Genomic DNA, 10,183 nt, shown 5'->3' with positions numbered 1-10,183 from the left:
CTCCAGAACAGAACTTATTTTTAGTATTTGTGTTAAAATATTTCATGTAAAAAAAAAAGTAGAAGGAGAGTTGGCACACTCTCAACATTAAAGTCCGTACCGCAAGTACCTTTGGAAATAGGCAGACACACATCGTAGGCGTACCTTGTACTTGCAGGCCACTACGGAATCTTTCCGTCTGTCTCGTACCGTCACGGCAGAAGAAAGGGCAACCACAGCGAAACGGTGCCAGCTGACATCCAGCTGAGAGAAGAAAAAAAAACATTAGCACAAAGCTGGGTAGGAATCCAAAGCTGCCTTTTTTTTTTTTTTTTTGTGAAGGTTTGTGAAGACAGTACGACTGAGCGGAGGAAAAACTATTTTTGCGTCACCTTCGGTACGGTTGTTGACACGGGCCACTAGAGCTTTTGCATTTTTCAGACGACTGTGCCTTTTTTTTTTTTTTTCCCCTTTCTTTTTTGACTCACTGGCAACTTTACTTTCACTAGAACTCACTTTCCTAGATACACGCAGGTGACAGACATAGAGACCTACCGACATTTTCTCAAGCCTTAGTATAGCCGAGGCTTCATCACCCTATACGTCCCAAGTTGAGTATCTTTGCTAAAGAGCACAGCAACACATCTGTCCTTGTGAACTGCCTCGTTGCAAAAAAGGAATCATTTTTTCCAGGCCGTTGCTCCAAACGGGCAAGATCTTTTAAAACCGCAGTTGTGCCACCAAACCCGCTCAGGGTCCCTCCTAGCTTTTGACCACCCTGAGATTTAACAGGCACACGCTCCATTCCATCTTCCAACAGCAAAAATACGTTAACGCTCTCGGACCCAGAGCGCAACCCTACGGATGTCCACGCACACACCCTGCCGTTTTGATGAGGAGCCACCGAGCATCCCTGCGAGCACAGCTGCACGCGCCAGATCGGTTTCCCCTACGCCGCGAGTTACCGGTTCCGGTGAACGTAGTTTCTGACGCTTTAAACCGAAAACCGTACCTCGACGCTTCGCCACAGTAGAAACGACCCATCGCCACAACGCTACAAAAACACAGTAACACCAATTGCAAACCCACAGCAGCAACAGCTCCAGAAATATTTAGACCAGGAACAAGGGAGAAAAATAAAACAGCTTCATCTCACGCACAGGGGAGCGGCAGGCAGAGAAAAGGGTCGGCATTCTGAGCCCTTACAGAAAACGGGCATTCTCCTTCCGTTCCTCAGCCCGTCCGTTAAGGTCTAAATACCGCAACACTACTACGGCAACGTCGAGAGCAGGGAACAGCAGCCCTGCCGCTGGACTTGCCACTGACCCACGCTATTTACGTAGCAGGACGCGTACGCAGAGGGACACGTTTTGCCACACGCAGCCCTGAACTTCCTGAAAATTTACGTTTACCAAAAAAAGCCATTTGGAACATATTGCCAAACAACATTCGGCAAGAAAGCTTTGATGCCTTTGACACACGCAAGTTTTTGGTCACTTGCTATTTGCTTCCTGTTGCTGCTGCTGTTCTTCCTTCAGAAATTCTACTCGTAGCCCAGTTATTCACTACTGGTTCAAGCATTTGCCTTCCTGGTATTACCAGCACATTCACAGAGGCAAATAACTTACTTGCTCTTCTACAATTATCCAAACGACAATTACAGCCATGAAAGAGAAGGAGAGGTCAGGCAGCAGAAGAGCTCTGCAGGCTGGCACCAGTCAATATTGCACTCTCGAAGAACAAACAACAACAAAACAAAACCGTGACCCTGTATCCTTCTTCCCCCCCCCCCCCCCTTCTTCTTTCAGAGCTCATCCCTGCCTCAGCATTTTGTCTTGTCAGAGCATGAAGCGCAGGTGATCCGTACCCTGACGACTTTTGCGTGTGATGAATGCCTGTTCAGAAATAGTCCAGATCTGCAAGACTGGTGTCATTTCTATGGTTTTAATCATCATAACTCAAATTTTATTTACTCACGCATTTGTGAGGAAACTAATTAACTTTCAGACACTGCCTCTCCTTTTTTTGAGGGGTGGGGGTGGAAATGTGTTAGAGACTGAAAAACATTACGATTCAGAGCTCCCAACCACGAGGGAGTGGTGGAGAAATCAATGAAAGCAAAGACCAACAGCAGCAACATCAACTGAAAGTTGGCTTTCATTCCGATCACGTACTTAAGCGACTCTCCTTGCAAGGCTGTGCCTCGGTCCTAGGAATGACTAGTCCCTTTTTGGAAGGACAAACTTTTTCACTTAAAAGTCCTAGACTGAAGACTCCGCTGAACGGAATGGGGATTGTCCCACGGGACAACGTGCCATCAACACTCTTAATGGGGAAGGGAAAAAAAAAAAACAAACAAACAAATAAAAATCAAGTACCAGTTCCCATCATGTTTCACTCATTACATTTCTACTGGCATCTAGGTGCTCAAAAACGAACTACAGGGACACCACATATTCCTAAAAATTCAGTTATACATAAAAAAGTAAAAGGCTATTTCCAACTTGCCCATAAAATCAGTATGAACAGAGAGAAGAGAAACACTCGACCCCCTAAAGAACCTAACAGGCAGCTCTGAATTTACCAGACAGGAAATTTCATTCTTTCACCTGAACCAAAAACACATCACGGGACCAGTTCAGGAACAGGGCACGATCTGTTAACAGCAATTTTTCCATCAGCTTTTCGGCACTAGCAGCAAATTTGCCTTCTCTGTGGGTTTAACGTGGAGCATCTGTAGTGCCCTCGAACTCGCAAGTGTTTCTCTCCGCTCCCCCAGCCCGATACGTGCGATTACCTGAGCAGCAAGCGGAATTAACCGGGCAGGATTTTCTTCGTGTGACGCGGAAGGTGACGCTGGGAGAAGAGGAGACAAAGAAATGAACCTGCTTGTCACACCCAGCCAACGGTGAAAAGACAGGGGAGGATTCTGCCGGAAGGGCTCTGCACCCCAGGAGCTCCCGCCAGCCGGTTTCTCTCCCCTTTGCCCGGTACCGAGGGGACGACGACACCTCGCCCGCGCCCCCTCGCAGGGGAGGCTGCCCCGGGAGAGCCGGGGGACCCCCACCTCGCTTCTGCCCGTGGGAATGGACCGGGAGAGACCCTCCACACAGAGACAGGAGCGTGGCGTGGATTGCATGCCCGAGGGAAGAGGCCGGGCTCCCCGCTGGCAGAAGGACAACTCACCTCCCTGCTGCTCGGAGCTGCTTGTTGCGGACAGCCCTGCCCGCGCCCGGCCGCTCTTCCGCCGTGCTGGGAGCGCAGTCCGGCCGACGGACGCTCCAGCGAAAAGACGCTCCAGCTAATCGCGCCCCCTGCTCGGTTACAGCCGCAGGTACTTTCGCCTCTGGCTAATGCACGCTCCAGACAGCGGACACCCCGCCTCGTTCCAGCTCCCGCTCGCTACAGTTCTGGCTCGTTGAAGCCCCAGCTCCGCACTGAAGCTCCGGCTGATTTCAGCTGCTTCTCCTTACAAGCTCCAGCTACGTGCAACGGTCTGGGCTTTCCATAAGGTTGCGTATCAACTGCTGTCAGAACTGGAGCATTAGGATTAAACATCAGAGTTACACGCCAAGTAAATATTCGTTAAGTTTGGGCGATTAATTACTTAATAACTATTCTGAGCGGCGCAGAAAGAAGAGCTGGACTCAAAGAGGGCACGTGGGGTCTGAAAAGCGCCTTTTCCCCCCCCCCCAGACCATCGCAGATGTTGAGCTCGGCCGGCTGCGTGCCGGCCTCCCGAACTTCGGCGTCCGACACAACCAGACCCCCATCTACGGGGAGGGACCACGCACCCTGCCCGCCCCCCGCTTCCCCCCGCAGCCCCCAACACCCTCCCACCCGCCTGCAAAACCAGCCAAGCCGGCTCCCGCTTTTGGCCCCCACACCACCTGACTCGGGGCCCATTTGGGAGCCAAAAAACCCGGCTGCTGAGCCTGTTCTCAAGGCCCAAACACGCAGGGCCGGACCTCTGTTTCTGGGCCCAAAGCCGCGCAGCTCGGTCTGTTTCCGAGCCCCCAAATCAGCCACGCGAGCCTGTTGTCAAGCCCCAGGAACAGAAAACTTGTTCTCCATTTCTGACCCTGCAGTGCCCACGGGCGACGCCGAGCGTAGCCACCCCACAGCCCTGCACCCCCGGGGCCCCACGCGCAGTTTCGGGGAGTGCTCGGGACCTGCAGAGGGCCCGGCCCCACGCCTCTGCAGGGCAGCCCCAGCACAGGCAGGGCGTCGCTTCTCGATTGCCGTTTCAGGCTTTATTTCCCCGCCATCACCGGCACGGCCAGGCCCCCCACCCCAAACCTCCCAGCCGAAGCACCCCCGCGGGTAGCCGGGCCCAGCCACCCAGAAAACAAGAAAACCAAGGAAGGGACAACAAGACAGACAACGTGGGGAAAGGCAAGGAGAAGGACACAGAAACAGAGAGAGCGCGGGAGGGATAGGGAGCAGGACAGAGAGATGGAGCAAGAAAGGAAAAAAGGACAGGAGGCAGAACCAAGGGAAAGAGACAAGGACGGGGAGCAGGACAAAGGGACGGAAGAGGGAAAAAAATTAGCGACGGGCTGCAGGACAGAGATGAAGGGATTAAATAGACACAGGGAGCATGACAGAAGGACAGAGAGGAGACAGCCAAAAGGGACAAAGAGCAGGCCAGCATCGGAGGGGAAAAAAAACCCAACTGCGATGGGCAGTGGGAGAGAGATACGGAAAAAAGAAAAAAATACTGAGGAACAGAAAAAAGAAAGCAGCGACAGCTAGCTGGACAGGGGGACACCGTTAGAAAGGGCGGGAGAGGGAACGGGGCAGAGAAAGACAGACAGAGAAGGTAGTGAAAGAAAGCAAGGCAGAGGGACAGCAAGGTGGGGCGGGGGGGGGAAGGGACAGGGGTCTGGACAGAGATGGAGAAATAAGCAGCAAGGACAGAGGAAAAGAGACAGAAAGAGGGACAGGGAACATGGCAGAGAAGGAAAAATCAGGACAGCGGCAGGACGGAGATCAAAAACTGGGACGGTCCTCAGGACAGAGAGGAATACGAATACGAGCAGGGAGCGGGACAAAGGGATACAGCGAGAAACGACGGGACAGGAAGCAAGACAGAGCGACAGACAAGAACGATGACAACGAGAGAGAGCGAGCGAGAAAGAGAAAGACCGTGAGAAGCACGGGGCGGTGGGGAATTAGAAAGCAAGGTATCAGGAGCCCTGCAGAGAGAGGGAGGGTGAATAAAAAAGGGGCAGGAAGCAGCACAAAGGGTCACAGAGAGTAAGAGATGACCAGGAAGGAAGACGGGGCCAGTGAGATCCAGAATGACAAAAATAAACAGCAACAGCGAGCAAGACAAAGGGAGAGAGAGAGAAACAGAAAGTAGGAAGAAGAGAGATAGGAAGGCAGGGACACAGAGCAGCACATAGAGGCACAGAGAGGAAAAGAACGCCAGAGAACAGGCCAGAGAAATTGGGAGGCGGGGAAAGAGGCGGATGCAGATCAGGACAAGGAGATGGAAAAGGAAAAAACAGCAACTGGCTGCAGGACAAAGACGGGGAGGGGCGGGGGGGGAGGAAGAGGGAGTAGGACAAGAGAATAGACAGAAGAGGAGAGGTACAGGGAAGCAAAATTAAAAAAAAAAAAACAAAACCAAATGTCACAGCAGCATGAGAAAGCGAGGGGGAGGGAGGGAGCGACCGGGACGCACAAGAGGAGCGACAGGGCCCCGAGGGCCCAGCACTCACCACAGCTCTCGCTCTTGGAGCTGCCAGGAGGCCTTGCCAGCTCAGATGCTTCTTTCTCCTTCTCTCCTGCCTTCCTCTTCTGTAACTCCAGTCGCCTGGCTGTCCTCCACATAACGGAACACGCGAGCGCCTCGCTGCTCTTACGAGATGAGGCCCCCTAGACACGTAGCCTCGCTCGCTCGCTCACTACGTGGCCGTACCGCGCTGCTGGTCATGCATACAGACCCCGGCGGTCTGACCTGCTGTGGACTACGAGGAGGGATCCTCCCACACCCAGAGAGGCAAGCTCTCTCTTGCCCGCAGCGGGACGCAGCTGCCGGCCGGCCTTCCGTTTCTTCTTCTCTACCTTTCTGTGGCCTCTCCAGCTTCAGCAGCTCCCGTCCACAGCCAGCAAGCGCTCCGCCTGTCCCTCTGTGCTCCCGTGCCGCGAGGAGAGGGAGGCCAGGCAGAGACAGCCCACGCGAGCCTGAGGCTGCCGCAGTCAACGGCATCCCCGGGGACGAGCGGACAACCGCACTCACAGCGTGGCCTCTGGGAGAGGGAAAGAGGCAGCAGTGACCGTTATTACCGTAGCTCGACCCTGGCCGGAGCCCCTCCTTCCACAGGGGCTTCCACAGACGCCGCTCGTTCCCCGCGCCGCTGCTAACGGCACCCACGTTCAGGGAGACTCGAGAACATCGGAGGGCCAGCTTGCTGCCCTCACGACAGGGCTCGGGGGCTGCCTGCGGCTACAGCACGGGCTTCAGGGGAGGGGCTGGAGCTGGGGGCAGCCGCACGGGCCGAGCGGGGCCGGGGGAAGGCGCCGGGGGAGCTCCGGCGACTCGGGGAGGCGCCCGCTGGCCGCGCCTGGGGGGTGCCCGCCTCCGTCCCCTCTTCCCTTCTATCGGCTCTCGGGGAACCGCCCGGCGCTGCCCTGGCCCGGCTCGCCTCCAGCGGACCGGGAGCCTGCCGCGGCGGCCGCTTCGCAGCTTCCCGTCCCGCCAGCCCCGGGCGGCCGGCGGGCAGGAGGCACCCCCCCGCCACCGCCCCGGCCCCCGCCGGAGAGGATCGCTCGCCTCACCCGCGGTCTCGGCGACCGCCCGCCGCCGCCACGCTGCTCCCGGACACCGCGCACGCGCCGGAGGGGCCGGAGCCGGCGAGCGAACGCCGGGCTGCCCCACGCGCAGGACGGCGCATGCGCCTGGGAGGCGCGTCCGCACGGCTGGTCGGGGAGCGGGCACGGCGGGAAGCCCGCGGAAAACCACGCGAAACCGGCAACGCTCCCGAGTCTGACCTGGTCGGACTCCGGGGGCCGCGGCGGCAGCGAGGACTACGCCGCGCCCGAGAGCCGCGCTGCTGCCCGGCCGCCGAGTCCGCGAAAACTACAGCTCCCGGCATGCCCCGGGAGGCAGCCCGCCCTGCTGCCTGACCCCGAGGGGACGCCGCTTCCGTTTCCGCCCACCCCCACGCCGGCGCAGCCGCAGTCCCCGCCGAGCCCCCAGGGCCGGTCCGGGCGGCTCCAGCGCGCTCCCGCCGCCGCCGCGGCACGGCGCGGCCCCCCCCCGCCCGGCTCCAGCTTCGGGCAGCGCCCGCCGCCGCCGCCCCGGCACGGCGCGGCCCCCCCCCGCCCGGCTCCAGCTTCGGGCAGCGCCCGCCGCCGCCGCCCCGGCACGGCGCGGCCCCCCCCCGCCCGGCTCCAGCTTCGGGCAGCGCCCGCCGCCGCCGCCGCCCCGGCGGGGGGGGGCCCCCCCCCGCCCGGCTCCAGCTTCGGGCAGCGCCCGCCGCCGCCGCCGCCCCGGCACGGCGCGGCCCCCCCCCGCCCGGCTCCAGCTTCGGGCAGCGCCCGCCGCCGCCCCGGCGGGGGGGGGCCCCCCCCGCCCGGCTCCAGCTTCGGGCAGCGCCCGCCGCCGCCGCCGCCCCGGCACGGCGCGGCCCCCCCCCGCCCGGCTCCAGCTTCGGGCAGCGCCCGCCGCCGCCGCCCCGGCACGGCGCGGCCCCCCCCCGCCCGGCTCCAGCTTCGGGCAGCGCCCGCCGCCGCCGCCCCGGCACGGCGCGGCCCCCCCCCGCCCGGCTCCAGTTTCGGGCAGCGCCCGCCGCCGCCGCCGCTCCGTGCGTACGACACAGACCCCGCCGTCCTCCTCGGGGCTTTCCCCGGGACCCGCCGGGCGACTGCGCAGCCCCGCCACGGGGCCCGGTGAGCACCCCCCCCCACGCGCACGTGCTCCCAGCCCCCCTGTGAGCCCCCAGCTCCCCCCCCGCCCCCGGCCTTCGGCACAGGCGGCCCCCACCTCCCCCGGGACACCCCCGCCTCCGACGTTCGCCGTCCGAGGGGCGCCCGGCCCTGCTCACCTTCTCCCGAGGGGCAGCCGCAGCCCGGCCACGGCTCCGCTCCGCTCCTGCCTGGGCTCCCACCGGCCCCGCCCCGGCCCCGCCCCCGGCAGCCCCCCCTTTCCAGGGAGGGGCCGGCCCCATCAGCCTCACTGCCCGCACCTGCGGCTCCTCCAGCCCCGGCCCGCAGCTGGGGGACCGAAATCCGGAACAAAACTCCTCAACACCCCTGGGAAGTTAAGCAGCAGGCACTTCCTCGATTGAATGAAAGATGGCAAGAGTCATCTCATTTGGAAGAGGTGTTAACTGGGGTCAAAATACAGATTTTAATACCCATCTTATTTTAGTTCTAAGACTTGGCGATTGCCAGGTATCATCTTTTCCATTTACCCAGGTCCACCAGCGAGGCCACAAGGGAGATTTCTTCCAGAGAGAGGATAGAGTTATTAAGTCTAAAGTCCACCATTTGCTTTTCTCCTTCATGAAAAGATGAGTGGATCATTTATCATCACTAGTCACCCAAACAGTTAACCCTGAACTTTTCACCTGTCCTTTAATACAGTCAACTCCAAGCTAAATTTTTTCCGTCATTAAGAGGGGACCAAAGATCATTTAAAATATTATTATACTTTCTACAAATACATCCCCATCTTAGAGCTTTAGCTACTAGAGAAAGTCTTTGGAGTTTTGGGGTCAGAGGAGCTGCAAGTATAAACTTTCATACAGCTCTGTTGAGGATGTGTGATTTTTCTCTGGTTGTCTAAAGCAGTCTAAATTTCCATAGACGGTCCCGACTCTGGGTGGCTCTAACAAGGATCCTGGAACTCCAGGAAATTCTAAACAGCGTTTTATATTTCAAATATGATGCCAAGTTCCTTTTTGCACTTGTCTCTACGGTTTTGGCAACTGACAGCCCCAAGGGGTGCCCGTACAAGTGTCTCCCGAAGGGCGATTAAATTAATTCTTTTGTCCACGAGGTGGATGGTTTGGTAATGTTATAATTCACAACGCTCTAATTCCTTCTTTCAAATTTAAAAAAACATAATTGCCTTTTAAATCCATCCCATTTAATTTGCTAAAATGATTCTCATTGTTCTGCATCTTTTCTCAAGTTTTGGTTAAATTCAATGTCAATATTCTCCACGGAACTAGATTTTCATCTGACTTTGGAATCGGAAGGCAGCCTGTTACTGAGGTTAAATTTTGTGTCTTTACCAAACTTTGAATCAATTACAAAACTAGATTATTTTTTTTTTTAATCCAAATTACAAAAACGGTTAACATCAAGATTAATAGCTCAAACAATAATTGTTTCATTTTGTTTATCTCATGTTTAGAACCCCTCAAAAAAACCCACATAAACCCTATACACACACAAAAAGATTACTGCCCTCGACAATATTCCTAATAGCAACCCCAACCGTATAAACTTTACACAACTGTTTTCCCAAATAGATAACGTGAAACTTACTTATAGATTTTCAGGTTTAAAGGGCCAGTTTCTTTAGACTTCCAATTTCTTGTTGGTGCTTTCTTTATTCTTGAATAATGAAGCCAAGGTTCTTCTCCCAGACCTTTACTGCTATAAGGGTTGTTAAAATGACTCGATACGGTCCTTTCCACTTCTCCGTGATTTTATATATATTCAATCTAATCTCCCGGTCGGAAGGGATGCGCTGCTACGTCCAATTCTAAGGGTCCAGCTGTGGAGACATACTGACAAAGTTCCTGAAAAGAATTGCTTAAAGAAATCATAACACCTTTTAAAAACCTATCTCCAAAGGCATTCAAGATACTCAGAACGTAGGACTCTTGATATGGTCTTTCATACAATATTTCATAGTGACTTCAATTTGCTTTCTCTTCTGGCTATACTCTGATTCTTAATAGAGCCATGGGTAATGCTCTAACCCATGTGAGTGAGGTTTCCTGACAAATTTTACTCGACTGTTGCTTAAGGGTATAGTTCATTCTCTCTCTCTCTTTTTTTTTTTTTCCCCCCCACTTGCTTGTGGTCTATGTGGGGTGTGATAGTCTCAATCTATAGATAATACTTTGCTCAACTTGTCTCCTAATCTTTGCTATAAAATGAGGGCCATTGTCAGATGACATTCTTACAGGCACCCCACATTTTGGTATTATCTCTTTGAGCAAGACTTTGACTACTTCCC

The 10,183-nt window shown here is 56.0% G+C and overlaps 1 long non-coding RNA gene across 1 annotated transcript; it reads left to right on the top strand.

Moving 5' to 3' along the window:
• The first annotated feature begins 7,776 nt into the window (after positions 1–7,776).
• LOC142031690 (uncharacterized) lies at positions 7,777–8,542 on the top strand. The gene is made up of 2 exons (XR_012650594.1): positions 7,777–7,878; positions 8,360–8,542. It is a non-coding gene; the product is annotated as an uncharacterized LOC142031690 (long non-coding RNA).
• The last annotated feature ends 1,641 nt before the right edge of the window (positions 8,543–10,183 follow it).

Source organism: Buteo buteo, chromosome 5 (assembly GCF_964188355.1).
Source record: "Buteo buteo chromosome 5, bButBut1.hap1.1, whole genome shotgun sequence".
NCBI lineage: Eukaryota > Metazoa > Chordata > Aves > Accipitriformes > Accipitridae > Buteo > Buteo buteo.
The sequence above is the reverse complement of the archived record's forward strand: the minus strand, read 5'-3'. Positions and strand labels throughout refer to the sequence as shown.